This window comes from Triturus cristatus, chromosome 4_2, assembly GCF_964204655.1.
Source record: "Triturus cristatus chromosome 4_2, aTriCri1.1, whole genome shotgun sequence".
Lineage (NCBI taxonomy): Eukaryota > Metazoa > Chordata > Amphibia > Caudata > Salamandridae > Triturus > Triturus cristatus.
The window spans coordinates 875,490,619-875,514,911 of NC_140586.1; positions in this window are offsets into that span (position 1 = coordinate 875,490,619).

Sequence of the window (24,293 nt, forward strand, 5' to 3'; positions counted from 1 at the left end):
CAGTGGACCGAATACGAATATCGTGATACGTAGGAGGTAGAATCTTAGGGGCATATCAACAAGGGCTTTATCTCTGCTTTTTTGGCTTTAAAAGCCAAAAAAGCAGAGATAAAACTAGCACCCTATCAACAACAGGGTGCTAACATGCAAATTTGCATGTTAGCACCCTTTTACTCTACGCTTCCCCTTGCATCTCTAATGAGATGCAAAGGGGGCGTTCCAGAGTACAATAATAGGAGAAATGTCGCTTAGCGACATTTCTCCTATTATCAAGAATGTCGCTAACCCTGTTAGAGACAAAAAAAGCAGCGCTAACCGCGGTTAACACTGCTTTTTTACTTCTGGTATTTTTCTGACTTAGCCATGATATCCTATGGAAGGAGGATATCATGGCTAAGTTTGCCTGTCCCTATCAACAAGGTAACGTGAGATTATCGCTGGGTTTCCAGCGATAATCTCACGTTAGCCTGTTAGCGTGAGTATTTTTATCGCTATTGAGATAAGCGTTGCTGATAGCACGCTATCTCAGCGATAAAAATTCACGCTAGCCGGCGATAATTATCCTAGCGCTAAGTGCGCTTAGAGATAATTATCGCCGGTTGTTGTTGATATGCCCCTTAATGTGTTTACAATAATATAAATATTTGTGGTGCATTGTTCTGGTTTTAGAAGTAAAAGTTTTATTTCATATGTATCTACCAATTGTAGCACCCTTTTTGTACAAAAGTGAAAAGATTACAGTAAACATTTGAAAAGTGAATTGCGGTTTTCCTTTATACTGTCTTGGGTGTATCCATATGTATATGCAAGGACAAGGTCAGCTTCCTCGTCATCACTGACAAAGAGAGTCTGGCTTTGAGTACCAACGGAAAAACAGACCATTTTCACCATTTAAACTAATGTAAACGTATGGGAAACTACTACCATTTTTTAAAGGCTTTTTTATCGCAATAAAGGTTTTTCTTTTTCTAAAAAGGTGGATATATATCTATTTTTGCAAATTGTCAATTTTTCAACTATTTACAAATAAATTTAAAAAACTAAAAAAGATGGTGTTTATTTGCTTCCTGTTGCTCTCTCTAAAATAAAGTGTATCGCTGTAATTATATTTATTCATAATGATTGTGATTTAAAATTTAAATGTCTCTTAAAATCTCACTGTTGTATTCATTTTTCTCTTTAAAATAAATTTCCATTAGTGTGTAAAAATGAAGTATTACCTGGGTATTAATATACTACCCCGCTCGTTACCCCTATATCCCTTACATCCTGTCACTAAAGCAGAAAGTAGCAGTGCTATTAAACATTATTAAAGTTTACTGCTAAAATGTAATTTATTTAAAGACCAAGGGGCCTATGACGATCTTGATCGTAAAGTCTCCGACCTTAGGTCAGAGGCTTTACGACCAAGATCGTCCGTTTCAGTTTTGACCAGCTGATTACAATGCATCCGGTCAGAATTAAAACTGACCGGTCATTACAGCTGGCTTGCGACAGGCTCCAGGTTCCCATCGGCCAGTCAGAGACCGGCCCGTAGTCCCATAGGAAGACGTTTCCGCATTCAGGATTATGATGCTTGGTTTCCCACAGGCTTTCTGACATGGGAAGCCGGATGGAAAGTGAGTTTAGGATCCCCCTTGTCCTTGCCGCCTCCAACCTTGAGGTGTCTGCCATGGAGTGCAGGGATTAACACAATCTCTTATTGGGATTTTGTGTTATGCCCGGTTTACGGCCGTAACACAAACTCCCATAGAGAAACCGGAAAATGTGACCGCACATGGTACGGTCTCATCGTAATAACGTTGACATCATAATCGTGCCCCGAGTAATTATTACTCGGGCATTAAAAGTAATACCTGGGTATTAATACAATGTCACCTCCCGTTACCCTAATATTCCTTGCACTTTGTCCCTAAAGGTATTAAAGCTGGGTTTAAAAAAAATTATGTTTGATAATTATTAAAAATTTTAAAGTACAGTTAAAAGCCTATCAATTAGTACACAGATATTAAAATGAATACTCGTGTATTGATAAAAATCTTCCCCACCCCGTACCCCTATTCGCTTGTTTCCCTTCCCTAAAGGTGAGTGTTACATTAGTTCAAAAATATATTTAAGTTTAAAGATAAAATAAGGTATATCGGGGTGACATCCACAGGTGCTCAGGATTTCCAACAAAATAAAGAGGGAGGTAAAAAACCTAAAATCAAGGATTACTCAAAAGGCCCTAAAAATAACACCCATGGGAGAAGTAGTAACCAGTCCCAGTCTGATCTAAAAATGGGTTCCTCAGCAATAAGAAAAGGATGGTTGCACCCCAGTGTACAGAGTGCTACAAATATGGGCACAGCAAGGGTGAAGTTGAATGCAAATGTCCCATAAGGGCACACCCCTCTACCTGTGGGCAGACACATGGGTTGTCGAGTCTAGTGCTCGGGAAGGAGGTAGTCCCAATTACTTTTGGGGGGCACAGGCAGAGGTGACCCTAGTTTCCATGGGTGATAGAGAAATAGAACCATAAGCCCACATGCCTTCAAATGCTTCCAGATATAGGCGGTGGGACACCATTAACAGGTGGAGGCTCCGTGAGACACTGAAGCCAGCATGAAAACTGTCAAGTGTCAGCTGTTGTCTCAGGAGCAGGTCCTAACAAACACATTCCATCAAGTCCTAATCGCCGGCTGCCATGCGAAACATCTACCAGTGTCTTAGGTTCCCTTGGGGGGGGGAGGGGGAATTGTCATAGGTTGGCAGGTCAATGTTGTCAACAAACAGCTCCACAATATGAGCAAAGTCGTGCAATACAGAACGCAGGGTTGACTCTTTGACTCTTATGGTGGATGGGGGACATGGGCTTGCCATAGAAGCTAAGCATGGATGAAAAGTTATTAAAAAGCAGAAATGCTCCGAGCTTCGCTGAGTTTAAACAGGTGAACTCCAAGCGGGTGAGATAGCATATCAGAGGGTGCCAAACCTAATTAAATGTAACTTCTATGCGAGGTAAGTTGTGGGAAAGTTGTTGCATTGCCATCACCTCCTGTGGGTGGTGAAACATTAAGTAATTGGTGGGCAGTTGTCTTTTTCAACTATATTAATATCAGCTGTGCAGCATTCAGTATGTGGATAATAAGCTTCTAGTCAGCGTGGGTCATCGCTGGCAAGGTATTGCACATCTAGTGTAACTGTGAGATAAGAGGCAGGGAATGGATTCCCTATGGTGACCTTGTTCCAGGATCGCTTTTCAATATGTGGTAATGAGGCTGCAGGAGCATCGGAGTTGGTAAGTATATTAGGCCTGGGTATAGTTCGCTGAGTTTTGCTACGCAGAACTCTGCAAAGTTACAAAAAAACTCTGCGAAGTTCCGCGAGTGGCGAAGTGCAGTGAGAACTGCAGTTTGTGCTGGTATTCCTTCCGCTCAGGTAGAAATTCTACCCGAGCAGCAGCTCACGCTCGCGAACTTACCGTTCGCGAGCGGGGAAAAAACTCCCCTGCATATCGCGAAGCGGAGTTCACCACCCAGGCCTAAAGTATATCACACTACTAGTACAAACTGATGGCAGAGTGAATATGTGGAGGGGTATATGCTGAACAAGTAAGCTGGTGTATAATACCATTGAACCATGATCTAATAAGCCATTTACCTGTGGGATAAGCTGCAGTACGTTTTAGGAGTGTCTCACCAAAGGGTTTACCATTGCTTAGAAGAAATGCCCTCTATATTGGAAGTCTGTCAGAAAGTTTGAAATGTGTGGGTTTGAGGGTGTGTGGAATGTTGAATGGCCTGGTATATGTTGGCAATTAGTCCCTTAGAACCGTCATGTTCTCACTCATTTTTCTAATGGAGTATACAATCTGGTAGCCCTATAATAAATAGGGGGTGCAACACTCAATGATACAGCTGGCGGTACTTAAGCCTCGTCATTTCAGGGAGATGGTAATCAGCTTACATTGCTCAAAGGATTTTATGGAAGCTCCCGTAAAGATCGGGGTTGCATGCACTCAGACTGTCGAATGCTTTCCTAGTGGGTGTAGCTGTACAGATGCTACCAACATAGACATATATATACACACATGCTTACCAATAGGTGCTGCGCAGTAGAGCTTGCTGGCATAGCCATGCTAGAACCCTGAAGGGCCGGCAGGCCACTGCCAGATCCATGTGGAACCCATTTTTCACACACAAGCGGACCACCCAAGAGATGTAAGTGTGCGGCCCAATAGTGCTGGAGAATATTAGGGCAGACCAGTCCATCACTTTCTCTAGGCCGCATCAGGGAAGAGTTACAGATCCTTAGCTGCTTCCCATTCTGGATAAAGGAGCGAAGCTCCTGCTGTAAGAAAGTGTTTTAATCTTGGGGGATCTGAGTAGGCAGGGACTGGAAAAAGATATATAGCCCATGGGATGACATTTATTTTTATGACATTAATGCGACCCAGTCAAGAGACAATGAAGGGTTTCCAGCATCTTAGATCTGCTAGGATGGACCTTAGGAGTTGCGTCCATTTGGCCTGTGTCCAAGAGGACAGCGTAGGGCTAGATTATCACCCAAATACCTAATCGTGTTGGGTGCCCATTGTAACCGCACTAGGGCTTGCAGAGTAGGGATGTCTTACCTGGCTATAGTTAGATTTAACATGCAAGATTTAGTAATGGTGATTTTGAAGACGGATACCGCCTCAAATGTGGCACGTCTGTCAACTATAGCCAGTAGGGAGGTAGTGGTTGATAGGATGTAAGCAAGAGATGATCCGCAAACAAGCTAATCTTATGATCTCAGCCACCAAAGGAGATGCACACAATAGCAGGATTGCAGCAGATGGAGATGGCCAATGGTTGAGCTGCTAGGGCTTAGAAAAGGGGGATCACAAATGAAACCCCTTGTTCACCCCTAGTCTGCTTTACTGCCAAGATGGGAGCATTCAGCTCCCAATAGTTCTATGTCTTCTCAGTTGATCGAGCAGGGTAGCTTTTTGCTATCAGCCACTGGTGTGCTGACTGGCTATTTTTCACCAACCTGCCACCATAGATTAGTTTTCGACCCCCAAGGATGAGGGCCTTTGCTCTCAGGATGCCAGAAACCAAGCCTGCTTGGGCAGAGGGTGTTTTCACCCCCATGCCACATGATGAACTACAGAATAATATTCCAAAACTGGGGTGGTATGCAAATCTGTCTTCTCTCGTAGGAGAGGATCTCAACACACTTTGTCCAGTGACATGGAGAGATGGGAAATTAAGTTAGTCAGATAAGCGGGTCCACCCTTGGGCTAGTGCCACCCCTAGGGTGGGTTACCTGAAGTGAAAGTGACTTTTCGAAGCTACCCATCTTGGTGATGACAAACTTAGGAATTCTGGTATGGGGTTATGTCCACTTGCCACAGGTAGTGGTCATATAGGGGGTGAAGTGACCCTAAGTGTAGGTAGCCCTTTGGTTATTACCTAACGCCCCTTAATTCAGTATTTAGGCAAGCACATGGCAGCAGAAAATCAGATCCTGCAGACTAAAAGAAGGACCGAAGAGCTGCAAGAGAAAGAACTGCTGAAAAAGCCACTGATTTGGCACCTGTCCTGCCTGTTCACCTATTCTTGACAATTTCACCAAAGTCATCTCACCCTGCAAGCTGATGATCTTCTAAAGCCTGGAAGGACTGCCAGCGCTTCTTCAACAACTCAGGAACTTCTGTGGAGCAGTGAAGCTGTTCCCCTGCATCTTGCAGGTACCAAAGACTGAGCTGTGTGGATCCAAGACTGCAAAAACCAGGTGTCGGAAAACACCACCGAGCCACCTAGTCCCAGCTGCAGTGGGCTAATGGTGCCAACGTTTTCCCCAGGCCATCCAGACACAAAGGGTTTACTGACATAATATCGTCCCAACTAATATCGACCTTCAGTAATATCAGCAACAAAAATTTCGCCAACTTATATTGAATAAAAAAAAGTACACAAATAACTAAAAAAAATCATCCTAAAAACATTGATATCACCATCAAACACGCAAATATCGTTTACAAAAATATTGTCTACATTAAGAGCCTGATTACGATGTCAGTCGGAGTTGCCTTCGACCGACATTGCTACGAATTGGTAACAAACCAACCTCAGATCGGTAGTTTTACGGTCGCAAACTCCCATTTCTCAATGGGCGCTTGTGAACATCCCTCCTGCAGGAACACATACATTGCAATACTTTACATTTCACACAACACCTGCTACTACACGTAACTGTAAACTACAACACAATATATCATAACAACACGCTAATCCATATACTACTGCAAACACGCTACACTACACAACAACTTTAAAAAATAACACACTACAAACCCTATATAATACCTAACTACCTCCCCCTACCCTTAAATTAACTTGGAAAAAACTTGAAACAAACTGGCATTCAGCGATCAAATTCAGCTCCCAACCGCGACCTTGCTTCTTCAATAGCAACCAAAAAATAACAGCGATAGAATACAAAATACAGTTAGTGCCAAAAAAAGTGGCTGCTTAATTAAATTTGAAAAAAAACTATTTTCCTATTGAACTCAATATAAAAATAAAGTAAAAGAAAAATGTGACTAATAAATTTAAACAAAAAATTTAAAAATTTAAAATGTATTACAAAAATTGTACAATATATAGTAAATAAAATATTAAAATATAGAATTTATTTGACTATATATTAAAATGTATATTGTTTATAACAAATTAAAAATATATCTGCAACATGGAATGTTTACATTCCGCCTGCCGAATTCTAATGTTGGCGGTCGGAGTGTAAACCAACCGGGAAAACCCTAGCAGGATGCCAATGCCTCTGCAGCCTTCGGCTGAGGTCCTGGGGGGCACCTACGGTGCCCCTCTTCACATCCCTGCACGGTGTGGCAGGCATCACACAGTGCAGAGATGTGCAAAAACTTTCATTGTAAAATGGGAGCTTGTGCTGCGGGCAGTTTCAGACCGCAGCACGGGCCCTCACTTATATACATTTATTACACACCTCATGAACAAAATCTAAAACATTATTATAAATGAAACAACAATTAAATTAAAAACATTTAACAAAGAAGGGGCCGATTCTGATCCGGGTCGGAAGGGCACCGAACGCGATCCGGCCGGAAAAACTACAAGCCGTACGCGTGTTTTCCAGCCGACTCGTACAGCTGTACGAGCGAGCAAGTACGATGCGAGCTACGTGAAATTCACCGACCGAGTTTGGCCCACTCCGTACGTCTCGGTCAGAAGCTAACCGTGGCGTACAATGGATGCGATTTACAACCCAGCCAGTACAATGCATGCGTCGGACAGCCTGTGCGAGCCGGAGTGTCCGGCTCGCAAAAGCTCCCGGAGTCGGACTTTGGGGGTCCGCGTCGGACTTCCTGACACCCGCAGCTCCACGGGGGAGACCTATGGGTCTCCCCAACACAGGCATGTATGGTGCGGATGGCACTGACGCGTACCCACTGTAGGGGGCGCACTTGTTCGAGACGTACACATTCAGTCAATGGGAGCGCATGTACGAGTCGTACAACTGGCTCCCATTGACTTCTATGGGAGTTTGACCGAACCGAGTCTGACAGCATACGTGCGCATCGTACTCGCTCGGTCGGACTGTAGGGGTCCGACTCGGTCGGAAAACACTGCGGATCCGACACGGTCGGAGTGCTGTCCGACACGGATCGGAATCGGCCCCTAAATATTAAAACTTAATGCATAATAATCACCTTGTTTATATATATAATTTACATATAAGTAATCAAACAACATTTTATGAAAGAGTTCATAAAACACATAATTAAAGATATCAAACAGAATGATTTAATTATAAAACCAAAGAAATTATTGTCTACAAAACAATAAAACAAAGATAAGCCAAAAATGTGGGAATTTATATAAAATAATTCAATAATTTGAAAAGTTAAAAAATAATATGAAAAATTATTTTAAATTTTTTTAAAAAAAAGAATAAAGGGCCTTATTATGATTTTGGGTGAATAAAGTCCACCCGACACTGTTTCGGTGTGGAAACTGACCGACCATATGTCGGTGGTTCCGCACACCGTATTATGATGCGACCGCACATGGTGCGGTCACTAACTACCATTTCTCTATGGGAGCTTGTGCTGCTGGCGGTTTCCGCTCGCAGTCCAAGCTTCCATAATAAATGTGAGTTTGTGTAAATTCCTGCACCACATGTCAGGCGCCTCACAGTGCCTTCTACACATTGCAGGAATTTACAGGAGGGCACCTGCCTTCCCGGCCCCCAATCTGAGGCTTCAGAGGCATGGGGGACCTTCTAGGGGCCCCCAAAGTCACTTTCCGTGATGTTTTTTCCATTGGAAAACCCTACATGAAAAGCCTGTCAGAAAACGACATCATAATCCCAACGGCGGAAACGACGTCCGTAGGGGATTATGTGCAGCTGTCGGAAGCCAGTTGGTCCTATGGGCTGGTTAGGCGGTCATACTTTAAATCATGGAAGTCGTTAGGAAAGCCTCCTACCGAATCCTAATGAGCCCCAAAATGTACTTTACATTATCTCCCTATTATTAATAATACCAACAATTCTAACCTATAAACATAACACCCACATACAAAAATTACTTTTTAATTTTTTCACAAATTACATTTTGTTACAAAATAAAATTGTGATTTTAAAAAAAAATTATGTAATAATAATTCACACCTAAAAGCATAAATTAACTGACACAAGTATACAAAAAATTCGGAAAGTTTTTGTAAAATATATTTTTGTAAAAATTCGACTTTATTATACCTCAAAAATTTTCATTAAAAAAATGCATATCAATACATATCAATACTTAATTATTAGGATGTAGGGCGGATGGTTGGTGGTCGGAGAGACTGACCGCCACGGATCCAACATGCTCAAGGAGCTCGTCGGATGGTCGGAGGGATTATTGATCATTACAGTGGTGGCAGTGCCTGCCAGGCACTGCCGTAGGGATTATGATGTCCCTCCCCGTCGGCCGTTTCATGGCGGTTTACGTGCCATGAAAAGGCTGGCGGAAAGGGACATTGTGGGCCTGTAGAGGGCCCCTCTGGCCCTCAGTTTTGGGTTTAGGGGGACACCATAGCAGGCACCGCACGGTACCTGCCATGTAGTGCAGGGATATGTCATGTTTATTTTTTGTACTGCGGCGTGCATTGCAGCACACAGCATCCGCCGCAATGCAAAACATAAACATTGCAATTTCATTGGCCGGACTGCTGACAGCAAGTTGGGCAGTCCCGTTTCCGATATGATGGCGGTCGGACATAAGTCCGACCACCATCATAATGAGGCCCTTAATTTTCACACACTTTTTAATACGTTTAAAAAAAAATTAATATCTAATATTGCTGCCTATCATAACAATAATTACATTTGTAACTATCCTAAAAAAAAATGAACAATTGAAATATATTTAAATACTTCCCATGCACTCCCATTATTACCCAACATCAGTTCCTAAATTTCAAAATAGCACATTTAAAAATATTGCAAAAAATTTAATTATAACACAAATTATTTTTATATTTTTAAATTATTACCCATCATTTTATCCTAATATACCAACATTCCACTCCTAAATATTAAAATGCAAAAAAAAATGCAATTAATTTTTCAAATGAAAAAATAACTTCTAACCCTTATCCTCTGAAATCCCCAAATCCCACTCCTATATTTCTACAAATTCTATATAAATGTAATTGGAAATTATCAAATTTTTTCGAAATTATTCCCCATCCTTTTCACGTATAACCCCAACATCTCGCTCTTAAAAATATTTATAAACACAAAAATCAAATAATTCTATCATTTAAATTATTTACAACATCCTAATTTACAAAAAAAGTGTACATATATTTTACTATTAGAATACACAACAATTATTAATACAAACTATTTTTAAATACAAAAATTGACGTCATACGATAATATCATTGATATTTTTAACACTAATACTTTACACAACACCTAATTTCGATATTTTTGACTTCAATATTACCTAGAGTGATATTTTAACATTACGATATGTTAAATACGAAGTTTCTGTTACTCAATATTTTTTTTCAATAGTTTGTTTGAATACCAATTCGAAGCCCACCTTGAGTTTCCCCGCTGTGGACTTCTCAACTCCGCCTGCAGCCTCTGTTTGCAGGACACATCTGCATATGTCGCCAGTGGCCCGCGGAGAAGAGGACCAAAGGTGCCCTCAAATCCCTGAGCATCGTGAAGCCTGAACCCCCCTGTTAGTTCAGCCGTACAGCCTCTTTGATGATGACCAATCCACGTTAACTTGCATTGAGCACTCAACACTGTTTTGTACCATTTGAACCTGGGAGCCCTATTGCAGCTGGAGGTGACCTGTTGGTGCTGCCTTGGATCTTGCCCTATACTTACCTTAAATTCCAGGAGGTTGGTCTCATAAGTCACAGTAAAGAACTTCTATGCTGTATCTGTTTCTCCTCCCATATGACAACATTGTAGCCTCTGAAAACTGCAGTGTTGACTTTTTAAACAAAAATATTTCTCTTACAAAATACACTTACCTCATCGTATTGATTCTGGGGCCAAAATATATATATATAAATACACATATTCTTTCTATACATTGGTGTGAATCTCCTTGAGACGTGTGCATCATTTATTGACTTATTGTCAGGGTAATTGCTCTCCAACCCTCGCTTCTCCACCATCAAGTCAGCCCCTTCTGAGCCCCTGCACTCTCCGTGTTAATTTTCGTGGCCCTCCTCCACCCGCAGGCTATGCCTTCGCCTGATCCCTGGTGGTCCATTGGACCTCTCACTCTCTCTCTTGCTTCGTTTTTCTGGTTGCTTTTCCTTTTCCTTTCACCTTCGTTTTTTTCACCCTTTTACTGTCCCTCTTTTACTTTCCATCCTCTTTTCACTTCTCTATTCTGCGCGCCTCTCTCCAGCTTTCTTTCCAGCCAAAGCCAGTTTCCCCTCCCAGCTCCCGCCGCCCAGCTTTCCAGCCCTCCCCGACCTCTACTTAATGGCGGCCGCGCACCGAAGGCACACCAAAGGCAAGCCAGTCTGCGCCCGTCCGTGACCCGACCGCGACCAGCGCCAGGAACCCTTGATCTCCGAACCACCAACGATTCAACCCAGCTGTCCTTTACGCACTCAATCCAGGTTGCAACAACAACTGAAAGCTAGCTTCACCATCCGACACCCAAGGACCCTTCAGCTGTCACCGCTACCGCTACTCCTGCAGCACAGCCAAGAAATCAAATCCAGCCCAACCCGCCAGCAACAATGCGACCGCACCAAAGACCCTGCAATGCATCCTCCTTAACGTCCGATCCCTCCACAAACATGCCACCGAAATCTGTGACCTCCTCGACAGCACAACACCGGACGTCGCATTCTTCACTGAAACCTGGACCAACACCACCTCGGAACCTGACATCGCCATCGCCATTCCCCAAAGATACAAGATCTCCCAGAAGGACAGCCCCACCCGCCCTGGGGGGGGGGAATTGACATCGTCCACAAATCCACCCTCCGACTGAGCACACTTCCCGACGAGCCCACAGACCTGATGGAACACCTACACTTCAAGATACAGGCCAGCCCTACCACCACCCTCCGGGGAACCCTCATCTTCCAACCCCCGGGACCCCACGGACCATTAGCCAACTCCATCACGGACAGCATCGCCCCACAGGCCATCGTGTACAGCAACTACACCTTGCTGGGAGACCTCAAATTCCACCTTGACAACCAAAACCAGATTCCTCCTGGACAACCTCCACAACATAGGACTCCGCTAAATTGTGACCAAGCCAACGCACTCAGCAGGAAACTCCATCACTTTCAGCCACACTACCGAACTCCCGTGGACAGACCATCGCTGCATCCATTTCACCTTCAGAACACCCACCGCCTACAGAACCCAGTACCTGCTACCACACAGAAATTGATCTAAAATCACACATCACCAGCTCCCCACCTCACTCGGCAACTCCACTCCAACCATCGCGAACAATGACAACCCCAACACTGCAGCCCAAACCTTGCAAAGATGGATCTCCGACTGCAGCAACACCATAGCCTCAAGAAGAACAATAACACATGCCAGGAAAGCCAGCTGGTTCACCAGCGAACTCTGAGAGTGCAGACGCACATGCCGCCACCTCCAAAATGCCTGGAGGAACTCCAAATCTACAGAAGCCCGCAACAACTTCAGAGCTGCCACCAACAACACCCACCACCAACTCATCAGAATTACAGGAAAGAAACCGATGAAAGACAGAATCTCTACACACACGCACAACAGCAAAGAACTCTTCAGCATCATCACAGAGTTCACCCAACCCATCTGCAAGTCCACAGACATCCCTCCCTCACAAGACCTCTGCGACAAACTCAGCACCTTCTTCCACCACATAATTAAGAACATCTACAACAACTTTGACTAAGACAGCCAACGCACAGAACCCTCACCAAACACCCCGACACCTTGTAGCCAACGATCGATAGCTGGACAGCCCTCACCACAGGAGACACACTGAAGACGATGAAGTCAATCCACACCAGGGCCCCCAAGGACCCCTGCCCCCACCACATCTTCAACAGAGCCGCCAACACCATCACCCCCATGCTTCATCACACCATCAACCTCTCCCTCACAAACGCCTCCCTTCCCTTTCGACTGGAAGCACACTGAGATCAACCCCCTCCTGAAGAAGCCCTCAGCGGACCCCACTGACCTAAAAAACTACAGACCCATCTCCCGGCTCCCGTTCCCAGCGAAAGTCATTGAGAAAGCCATCAACAGCCACCTTAATCGAAGAGCACAACATCCTTGACTCCTCCCAATTCGGCTTGAGAACGAACCACAGCACGGAAACCGCTCTCGTTGCCGCAACAGACAACATCCGCTACCTCCTGGACAGAGGAGAGACAGTAGCCCTCATCCTCCTCGACCTTTCAGCGGCCTTCGACACAGTCTCTCACCACACTCTAACACGCAGACTCACGATGCAGGGATCCGGGACAAGGATCAGCTCATTCCTCTCCAGCAGAACGCAGCGGGTCAGACTCCATTCCTCTTTGACCCCATACCGACCACCTATGGAGTCCCTCAAGGATCCTCCCTCAGCCCCACGTTGTTCAACATCTACATGGCTCCACTTGCCCCCATCGTCAGAACCCACAGACTCAACATTGTTTCATATGCGGACGACACCCAACTCATCCTCTCCCTATCCAGCGAACCTAATGCAGCCAAACACAACTTTCAAGAAGTCATGGAAGCAGTCACCAAATGGATGAAGAGCAGCTGCCTACAACTCAACACGGACAAAAGATGTACTCATCATGGGCCTACATCCAGATGCCTGGAACGACACCTGGTGGCCCCCTGCCCTCAGAAGCCCACCCACCCCCACGGACCATGCATGCAACCTCGGAATCATCCTGGACTCCGAACTCAAAATGGACCGCAAGATCAACTCCATCGCATCCTCCTGCTTCCACACCCTCCACCTCCTAAGCAAGACCTTCAAATGGATCCCCCTAGAACACAGAAAGACTGCCACACAAGCCCTCGTCACCTGCAGACTTGACTACGGCAACACACTCTACGCCGGAAGCAACACAAACCTCACCCGCAAACTTCAAAACATCCAAAACTCCGCTGCCAGAGTAATCCTCAATCTGCCACTACACTGGTACATCACCCAGCACCTGCGCACACTCTACTGGCTCCCCATCGAGGCAAGAATCACCTTCAAGATTCTCACCCATGCACACAAAGCCCTCCACAACACCGGACCAGCATACCTGAATAGACGACTCACATTCCACGAACCCCAAAGGACTGTACCATCAGTCCAGCTCTCCTACACTGTGGTCTCTCGCACCAGGAAGTCCAGATCGTAGACTGCGTACAGGTACTGAGCGCCACTCTAACCGCCCCACCGTTCCATAAAAATGTATTTTGTATGGCTGCGACTTGCGCGAACCATGAGCGTGGAATAGGGTATCGGAAGTTCTGAAGGCGGTATAAGATCCGAGGCAGTGACACCATCTTAAAGATAGCGGACTGCCCATATAGGGAGAGGGGGAGAGAAGACCATATAGTGGTTTCATTGTTGAGGTTCGCTAGTAGTGGAGTAATATTGTGCCCAGGAGACTTTTGAGCATGGAGAGACATAGATACCGAGATATTTGAAACCATCTGTCACTCGGGAAAGTTGTGAAGCCCATGTATCCCGACCCTGATGTCTGCACACCGGGAATAGTGTAGATTTGGTGGGGTTAGCATGGAGGCCTGTAGTGCCCCCAAAAACCCAGAGAATTTCCAATAGGCGAGGCCCCGAGTACCAGGGATCCGTCATAAAAAAGAGGACATCATCTGCGTATTTGGCTATGCGGTCTGATCGCGACTGGGACCAATCGAAACCCCCAAAAAACGGGTCGCTCCTGACCCACATCGCCATGGGCTCGAATGCAAGACCAAAGAATAATGGGACAGGGGACAGCCCTGTCGAGTACCCTTCTGGATCGAGAAAGGCCGGGAGAGGTGTCCTGCAATGCGGACCGACGCCGTCAGATCCGTGTATAGCAGGCGTGTATATGCCAAGAAGCGGGGCCCAAAGTTTACCGCTTCGAGCAGCTGAAATAAATACACCCAGCTCAAAGAGTGGAAAGCTTTATCGATATCAGCAAGGAGCAGGGTGGCTGGCCGGCCTAGCGCCCGGGCCGCCGCCATAGCATTATGGACTCGCCGAATATTACAACGGGTGGCCCTGTGCGGCATGAGGCCCGACTGGTCGGCGTGTATCAGGTCTGCAGATGAGGTCCCAAATTGTGTATGTTCGGCCTCAGGAATTATATTGGAAACCCATTAGGCCCTGGAGCACGGCTATGATGGAGCGCGTTGAGGGCCCCAGTCAGCTCATCCACCGTAATAGGGGCCTCTAGTTGTTCGCGGAGATGGTCAGGGAGTCGTCGGGCGGGATGTCCACTAGAAATTCAGCTACAAGTTCAGCCGAAATCTGTTCCTGTCGTGTATAGAGGGTTGCGAACTGCTTTGCAAATTCTTCAGCAAAACCCTGCGGTGTTGTGTCTAGAGACCCATCTATGCCACGAATGGCCGATGTAACCTCCAGGGACGTATCTGCCTGGCAGAGTCTATGGAGCATCTTGCTTGACTTATCGCCCCATTGATATATCCGGTGCTGTGATGCCTCGCAAATCTCTTTGGCCTCGCCCATTAGATACTGCCTAAGATCCTGTTGCGCCTGCAACAGGTTCTTTCGAATAATAGGGCTTGAGTCCATATTAAGCTGGGAGGCCAATGTCGCATGGCGGGACTCCAGAGCCTCCAATTGCTCCCGCCGTGCACGTTTTTCTTTAGTGCAAGCTAATTTCGGCACCATGGATTGTCGGTTCAAGAGCTACCCGCAAAATACTCCAGGAGGGGGCAGTGGGTCTGTCCAAATATGTAGTGATCGCTGTGTGGAGCATATTCTGATATACAGCCGGTTTATGGCTGTAGCACATGCTCTCATAGGGAAATGTGAGAATTCTCCGCGCCGCACCGCACCATGTGCGGTCGCATCGTAATTAGGCATTAGGGACTGCCATTCAGTGGTTGGTCGGTCCCGTTTCAGCGATGATGTTGGACATTGATATTAATATGTGTATGTGCGGGAGGGATTTGTGTTGTTTTTTATTTTTAACAGGTGGAATTGTTCCTGATTTGGAGTTCCAGGGATGATGTGGCTACTATTTCTTATTCTTTAGGAAATGTTTCTCTTAGTCTATTAATAACTAATAAATATTTTACATTTCAATTTTTTTCAGCTTTCCTGAAGCGTTTATTTTTGAAAAAAATCATGTTTTTTTATGGTTAGACGCTGTGGAGGATTATATCTGTGGATTTAATTTGTGGACAATTGTAATTCCCAATGTAAATTTTTTGGGCAAAATAAGAAGAGCAAAAAGGTGGATGAACCACAGGTTACTCAGGCGATGGGAGCACAACAGAGTCATTTTTTTTAGCAAAGTACGCATCCCCTAGGTCCATGACCTCTATCATCCGGAACAGGTATTCTTCATACAGTCAAACGCCTTCTCCTCCTCATCCTGCCGCATCTGCAACATAGATGGTAGTGCGTCCTCAGATGATCTGCTGAAGTTTGATCATGCACAAACCCAATCTGTGGGGAGTAAATCAGTATTGGAATACAGACCTTGAGTTTATCGGCTAAAACCTTCGCCATGATCTTCATACGTTTACGCAGGATATCAGTTCTAAATTGGCTCATTGAAGTGGTTCTCTGCCAGGCTTGATAAAATAAGGAAATAAGTTCCCTACTGAATTCAGCAAGAGGAGCTGTGACGGTGGATATATCCCATAACAGTTTGCCCAAAAAGGCTGCTCCTTCTCCTTCCCCGCAGCCAGAGCCTGGAACTCCCTTCCACTCCACCTCAGACAGACAATATCACTCCCCAACTTCAAAAGGGACCTCAAAACATGGCTCTTCAATAGACCTCCTCTTGATGGATAGGCGTTTGCGCCTCCCCCCACCCCCCTAGTGCCTTGAGACCCTTACGGGTGAGTAGTTGCGCTTAACAAACCCATGATTGATTGTATTTGCATATGTCTAACACTCCTCTCTGATTAGTATAAGGGTGCTCAACCACAGTAGTCCCTAGAAGAGCCCCTTGGGAATGCTAGAGCAAGCCCCTGTCCACTCATAAAGGAATACCTGGACTCTTTGCACAGTATATCTCTTTATGATATACTATATAAAGATTGTATCCAAAAAAAGGGGGGCGGGGACCAGGAGCTAGTTAATAGTCCAGTGCCTATGCTCCGAGAAATCAATAGGGTAATTACTAGAAGGCACTGTTCCAGGGTCGGTATGGTTGAGAGTCAACCAAGACCAGACCTCAACAAGAGGCAAACAAAGAAAGAGAGATAGATCTATGGGTTAGAGGTCTAGGGTGGGGTACTCAGGATGGGGGGAGACAACACAAGTGTCTCTTGTTTCCCTCACACACCCCGAGGGATGTCATGCTTCATCATCGGGCGGTGCTCCTCGTCGGGCCGGCGGTGCAATGCCCTACGGGTCCCCCGAAGGGTCTCTTTAGCGGAGATCTTTTAGAGCGCTGCCGATGGGTGCATGCGGGTATGTGGAGGGGGAGTACCGGGGTTAGTGGTGAGGGTAGTGTGTGCAAGGATAAAAGTACCTAAGGGTTACCTGGGAAGCTATTTTAATAAGAAGGTACCCTTGGTACAATAAAAATCGTGAAAAAAATGTTACTTGTCGAGACGTAATGTGTCTGTAGTAACTGGAAATACAGGTCAAATGGTCGACATGTTTCGCGCCTTTTAGTGGTCAGAGTGATCCATGGCGTTTCATCAGGACCAGTAGAAGTGAAAAGTGTGGGGAGAGGTGCCCAAACTATGTGTAGTGGGGGGGGTAAAATATCACCCTCTCACTCGGCAACAGGGGGGAAGTGCAGTGTCTCCTAAACAGGTAGTGTGTGAAAAAGGAGTCTGTTGTGCCCCCTTTGCAATGGACCTAGACCAAAAAGAAGGATAAAATATAAAAAAAAAGGAGAAGTTAAAATACATATGCGGGCGTACCTTGTCGATCTGCATATGTAAACAGCAATTCGAGAAATCACACATTGTAATGAGACAGTCATAGTATCATACATCTGGAGGCCCAGGCTACTCTCAAGTTTATAGGAGAAGCGGGCAGGCGTGGGTGTAGTCCCATGTCAGTCAGAGATGGTGGGTTACGGGTCCCGGTGGCGATCACAGAACCCAGCTGGAGGGTCGCTGGGTAAACTGCTGTGCCCCGCGGGGCCCAGAAACCTCCACTCGGCTGTGCAGCGGGCTCACCTGGCGTGTTGTCCACCGGGCCAGTCAAAAAAACACGTGTATTGCTAAGTTAACAATATTACTAAGTTCGTAGGTTCAACACGAGTAGAGTGCACAAAGAGTGGTCTTACCTATAACAAGAGTTGGAATTACTCCATGAGTTAAAAAGCGGCCTAGGAGGCCCACACCATCTAGGGCTGGAAGTCGGTAAGAATAGGTATCAGCAGGGAGTACCCAGGTGGGTAAGGAGACAAAGTGGAGCGTTAGGTTTACTTACATCATTGTCAGATGTGGAGCAGGATAGTAACTTACGTAGTGAGCTGGGTGGATAGATCGCCTCGAGGAATACTCACGGGTTGCTCAGGTGACGGCACTGGAAACCTGCCCGGTCCAGACGCCTACTCGGAGGTAACTGACTTCGCCTGGCCCATGGTATTTAAAGAGTGGGACCCGTGACTAAAGGAGGTGCCTACTTCCGGTGTTGATGAGACGATGGGTCATGTGAGAACGGAGCTGCGCATGCGTGGTGCAACCTAGGGTTCCAGTGTTCTCTTGCGCATGCGTGTTCAGATTTTTATGCGCATGCGTGGTGTATGGGAAAAGTGGTACTACGCGCATGGCCGTAAGGTACTTTCGGTGTGCTATTACCGGAATAGTAGACAAAGACAACACAAGCGGGGGAGCCTATGCTAAAAACGTGTGTCACTGTTAGCCTCAGGCGGGGGTACCCGGCTTGATGCCAAGTTCGAGGGTATGACGGAGTATGGGCGGGGGCAGGTGCTAAATCGCTAGCGTGCCCCTAAGGAGTAAAGATGTGATCCTTCCATCATCTCCCGGATGATGTTTAGGATAAAGCAGTGTCTCTACTTAATCGGTATGACTAAGACAAGGACCGGCAGGTACACTTAAGAGCTGTCTAGACGAGGGTTGGTATACCATTCGATGTCTGCTCCTATAGGCGCGTTCTTAGACGGAGGGACGGATGTAGGGTGGACTGCACATAACAAATGCATACAGATATGACCGTATTACAGCTCGGTCCATGGGATATCATCGTTGAGCCCCTGAGTGTCTGTGTGCAGGCGGTGCACCCAGCGTTGTTCACGTCTAAAGAGTGACTCACTAGTCCAGTTAGTATTGGATTCCAAGATGGTCCATTGGATCGCTTCACAGGGGTGCCCTTTTTCCAGAAAGTGGTTCGTCAACTTAGTGGCTGTGCGGGCTCGCCTAATGGTACTCTTGTGTTCACTGATCCTCGTTTTGATGGATCTGGTGGTCATACCTACATAGTAGAGTTCGCATGGGCACGAGATCAAGTATATACAGTTAGTCGTATTACAGTTCGTATGCCTCCGTTGTTCCCATTTTAGTTTACCAATTTGCAAGACTTTCGTGTGTCGTGTTGAGGTGCAGGCACTACACGAGCCGCACGGGTAATGCCCCTTCACTGCTGGGAGGTCCCAGAGAGTGTTCTCTTTCCTCACTTGTTTTTGACGTGGCCGTGTGTTAATCAATTGGTCTCTTAAATTTGTGGTTCTTTTAAAGGCAAAGCGAGGTGCTGGGATGTTTAGTGCATCGCTATTTATGATTTTCCAATTACGGTTGATAATTCTTTTGATTTTGTTGGAGAGAGGGGTGAAGGTCGTGACGCAGGTGATTACGTTATTGGTGTCGGGCTCTCTTGTTTCCAGGAGGCCATCACGGGTGTTGTTCCTAGCCCGTTTTTTAGCTTGGTTGATCACCTTAGCTGGATAGTGCCTCTCTGTCAGGTTTACAGATAAGGTGTTGGCTTGTCTTTCAAAATCCTGTAGTTTGCTGCAGTTGCGTCTGATCCTGAGAAACTGGCCATAGGGTAGATTTTCCCGTAGAGCTTTTGGGTGGTGGCTCTTGAAACTCAAAAGACTGTTGCAGTCTGTCTCTTTCTTGTACGTACTGGTGTGAAGTATCCCATTTTCCAGTTGGATAGATAAATCCAGGAAAGGAATTCTCTCTTCACTGGAAGTCATAGTGAAGCGTAAATGGGGATCTCGATTGTTAATCCACTCAAAGAATTCCAGTGTCTCGGATGCCTGTCCTCTCCATAGGACCAGCACATCGTCTATGTACCGTTTCCAAGTGACAAGGTGTCGGTGAAACGGATTGGAGTCTGTGAAGATGTGGTTGGTCTCAAAATGTGACATGTACAATCCAGCCAGGCTCGGCGCAAAGGTGCTACCCATGCTGGTGCCTTGTACCTGGTGGTAGATGGTCGTTTTGTACATAAAATAGTTGTTGGTGAGAGCAAGGGCAATGAGCGCCGAGATGAAGCTTGCCGGTGTCGACGTTGGGAGTTCCGAATTTTGTAACAAGTTGCTCACCACTTCAATGGTTGCCTCCTGCGGTATATTCGTTTAGAGTGCTTCCACGTCCAGTGTAAGCAGTAGGTTGATTTCCTCGGTGTTTTCATCATTGATGGTTCGGATGAGGTTGAGCACATCTCTGGTGTCTTTGAGGTAAGCTGGTATAGCCTGGACCAAAGGACGCAGAAAGAAGTCGCTGAACTGGCTTAAAGGTTCCAGGAGGGAGTCTATCCCGGATACGATCGGACGGCCTGGGCACGGGGTCACCCCCTTATGGATCTTAGGTAGAAGATAGAAGTAGGGCATCCTTGGAGATGGATTCACCAGAAAGGCTGCTTCTTTTGATGTAATCCATCCTTCTGTTGCTGCTTCATTAACCAAGGTTCTGATCTGACTTAATAGTCTTGAAGTTGGATCGGTCTCCAGAATCTCATAGTACTCAGTGTTGTTAAGTTGGCGCAGGCATTCCTTCTCATAGTCCTGTATGTCAAGGATCACTGTGGCGCCCCCTTTGTCCGCCGGTTTTATTACGATGGAATCATCATTCTGAAGAGTGGTTACCGCTCTCCGTAGTTTATTGGGGAAATTGTTGTAAGAATTTGGAGGTTCTAATCGATTGACCTCCTTGAGAACAGCTTTCTCGAAAGTGAGGACCTCGTGTGGGACCATACCAGAAGTGGGGGTGAATTTCGACGGGGGTCTCAGGCCAGTGTCGTCCTCAGTCTGTGTTTTGTACGTCGCTCCAACCCACAGGGCCTATTACCACCACCACTAGGGCCACCACCTTTCTACGGTTTTCCACCCCAATCATTCCCACAACACGGACCCATGTGGTACCCTCCATATAACCCACTACAACAGGGTTTTCAGCAACCATTCCTCCACAACCCTCCTCCTCCTTTTCAGAACAGAGGCAGGGGCAGAGGCAGAGGAAGAAGAAGAGGGCACAAGCAGGTCCACTGGCAAGATCCGGACAACCAACAGAGAACAACGAGAAGCATGGCACAACACCAACAAAAAAACTGATCGTCAACCTGTCTTCGAGACCTTTGAACTCCGATGAGACCACAGCCTTGGAACTAGGACTGGGGTTTGTCCCTACTCCACAGGAGGACAACTTCAGAACTAATGAGGAACTACATCAACTGTTTCGCAAAATTAGACTGAGGGCCTTCTTTAAAAACAACCAAACACAGACTGAGGACGACACTGGCCTGAGACCCCCGTCGAAATTCACCCCCACTTCTGGTATGGTCCCACACGAGGTCCTCACTTTCGAGAAAGCTGTTCTCAAGGAGGTCAATCGATTAGAACCTCCAAATTCTTACAACAATTTCCCCAATAAACTACGGAGAGCGGTAACCACTCTTCAGAATGATGATTCCATCGTAATAAAACCGGCGGACAAAGGGGGCGCCACTGTGATCCTTGACATACAGGACTATGAGAAGGAATGCCTGCGCCAACTTAACAACACTGAGTACTATGAGATTCTGGAGACCGATCCAACTTCAAGACTATTAAGTCAGATCAGAACCTTGGTTAATGAAGCAGCAACAGAAGGATGGATTACATCAAAAGAAGCAGCCTTTCTGGTGAATCCATCTCCAAGGATGCCCTACTTCTATCTTCTACCTAAGATCCATAAGGGGGTGACCCCGTGCCCAGGCCGTCCGATCGTATCCGGGATAGGCTCCCTCCTGGAACCTTTAAGCCAGTTCAGCGACTTCTTTCTGCGTCCTTTTGTCCAGGCTACACCAGCTTACCTCAAAGACACCAGAGATGTGCTCAACCTCATCCGAACCATCAATGATGAAAACACCGAGGAAATCAACCTACTGCTTACACTGGACGTGGAAGCACTCTATACGAATATACCGCAGGAGGCAACCATTGAAGTGGTGAGCAACTTGTTACAAAATTCGGAACTCCCAACGTCGACACCGGCAAGCTTCATCTCGGCGCTCATTGCCCTTGCTCTCACCAACAACTATTTTATGTACAAAACGACCATCTACCACCAGGTACAAGGCACCAGCATGGGTAGCACCTTTGCGCCGAGCCTGGCTGGATTGTACATGTCACATTTTGAGACCAACCACATCTTCACAGACTCCAATCCGTTTCACCGACACCTTGTCACTTGGAAACGGTACATAGACGATGTGCTGGTCCTATGGAGAGGACAGGCATCCGAGACACTGGAATTCTTTGAGTGGATTAACAATCGAGATCCCCATTTACGCTTCACTATGACTTCCAGTGAAGAGAGAATTCCTTTCCTGGATTTATCTATCCAACTGGAAAATGGGATACTTCACACCAGTACGTACAAGAAAGAGACAGACTGCAACAGTCTTTTGAGTTTCAAGAGCCACCACCCAAAAGCTCTACGGGAAAATCTACCCTATGGCCAGTTTCTCAGGATCAGACGCAACTGCAGCAAACTACAGGATTTTGAAAGACAAGCCAACACCTTATCTGTAAACCTGACAGAGAGGCACTATCCAGCTAAGGTGATCAACCAAGCTAAAAAACGGGCTAGGAACAACACCCGTGAGGGCCTCCTGGAAACAAGAGAGCCCGACACCAATAACGTAATCACCTGCGTCATGACCTTCACCCCTCTCTCCAACAAAATCAAAAGAATTATCAACCGTAATTGGAAAATCATAAATAGCGATGCACTAAACATCCCAGCACCTCGCTTTGCCTTTAAAAGAACCACAAATTTAAGAGACCAATTGATTAACACACGGCCACGTCAAAAACAAGTGAGGAAAGAGAACACTCTCTGGGACCTCCCAGCAGTGAAGGGGCATTACCCGTGCGGCTCGTGTAGTGCCTGCACCTCAACACGACACACGAAAGTCTTGCAAATTGGTAAACTAAAATGGGAACAACGGAGGCATACGAACTGTAATACGACTAACTGTATATACTTGATCTCGTGCCCATGCGAACTCTACTATGTAGGTATGACCACCAGATCCATCAAAACGAGGATCAGTGAACACAAGAGTACCATTAGGCGAGCCCGCACAGCCACTAAGTTGACGAACCACTTTCTGGAAAAAGGGCACCCCTGTGAAGCGATCCAATGGACCATCTTGGAATCCAATACTAACTGGACTAGTGAGTCACTCTTTAGACGTGAACAACGCTGGGTGCACCGCCTGCACACAGACACTCAGGGGCTCAACGATGATATCCCATGGACCGAGCTGTAATACGGTCATATCTGTATGCATTTGTTATGTGCAGTCCACCCTACATCCGTCCCTCCGTCTAAGAACGCGCCTATAGGAGCAGACATCGAATGGTATACCAACCCTCGTCTAGACAGCTCTTAAGTGTACCTGCCGGTCCTTGTCTTAGTCATACCGATTAAGTAGAGACACTGCTTTATCCTAAACATCATCCGGGAGATGATGGAAGGATCACATCTTTACTCCTTAGGGGCACGCTAGCGATTTAGCACCTGCCCCCGCCCATACTCCGTCATACCCTCGAACTTGGCATCAAGCCGGGTACCCCCGCCTGAGGCTAACAGTGACACACGTTTTTAGCATAGGCTCCCCCGCTTGTGTTGTCTTTGTCTACTATTCCGGTAATAGCACACCGAAAGTACCTTACGGCCATGCGCGTAGTACCACTTTTCCCATACACCACGCATGCGCATAAAAATCTGAACACGCATGCGCAAGAGAACACTGGAACCCTAGGTTGCACCACGCATGCGCAGCTCCGTTCTCACATGACCCATCGTCTCATCAACACCGGAAGTAGGCACCTCCTTTAGTCACGGGTCCCACTCTTTAAATACCATGGGCCAGGCGAAGTCAGTTACCTCCGAGTAGGCGTCTGGACCGGGCAGGTTTCCAGTGCCGTCACCTGAGCAACCCGTGAGTATTGCTCGAGGCGATCTATCCACCCAGCTCACTACGTAAGTTACTATCCTGCTCCACATCTGACAATGATGTAAGTAAACCTAACGCTCCACTTTGTCTCCTTACCCACCTGGGTACTCCCTGCTGATACCTATTCTTACCGACTTCCAGCCCTAGATGGTGTGGGCCTCCTACG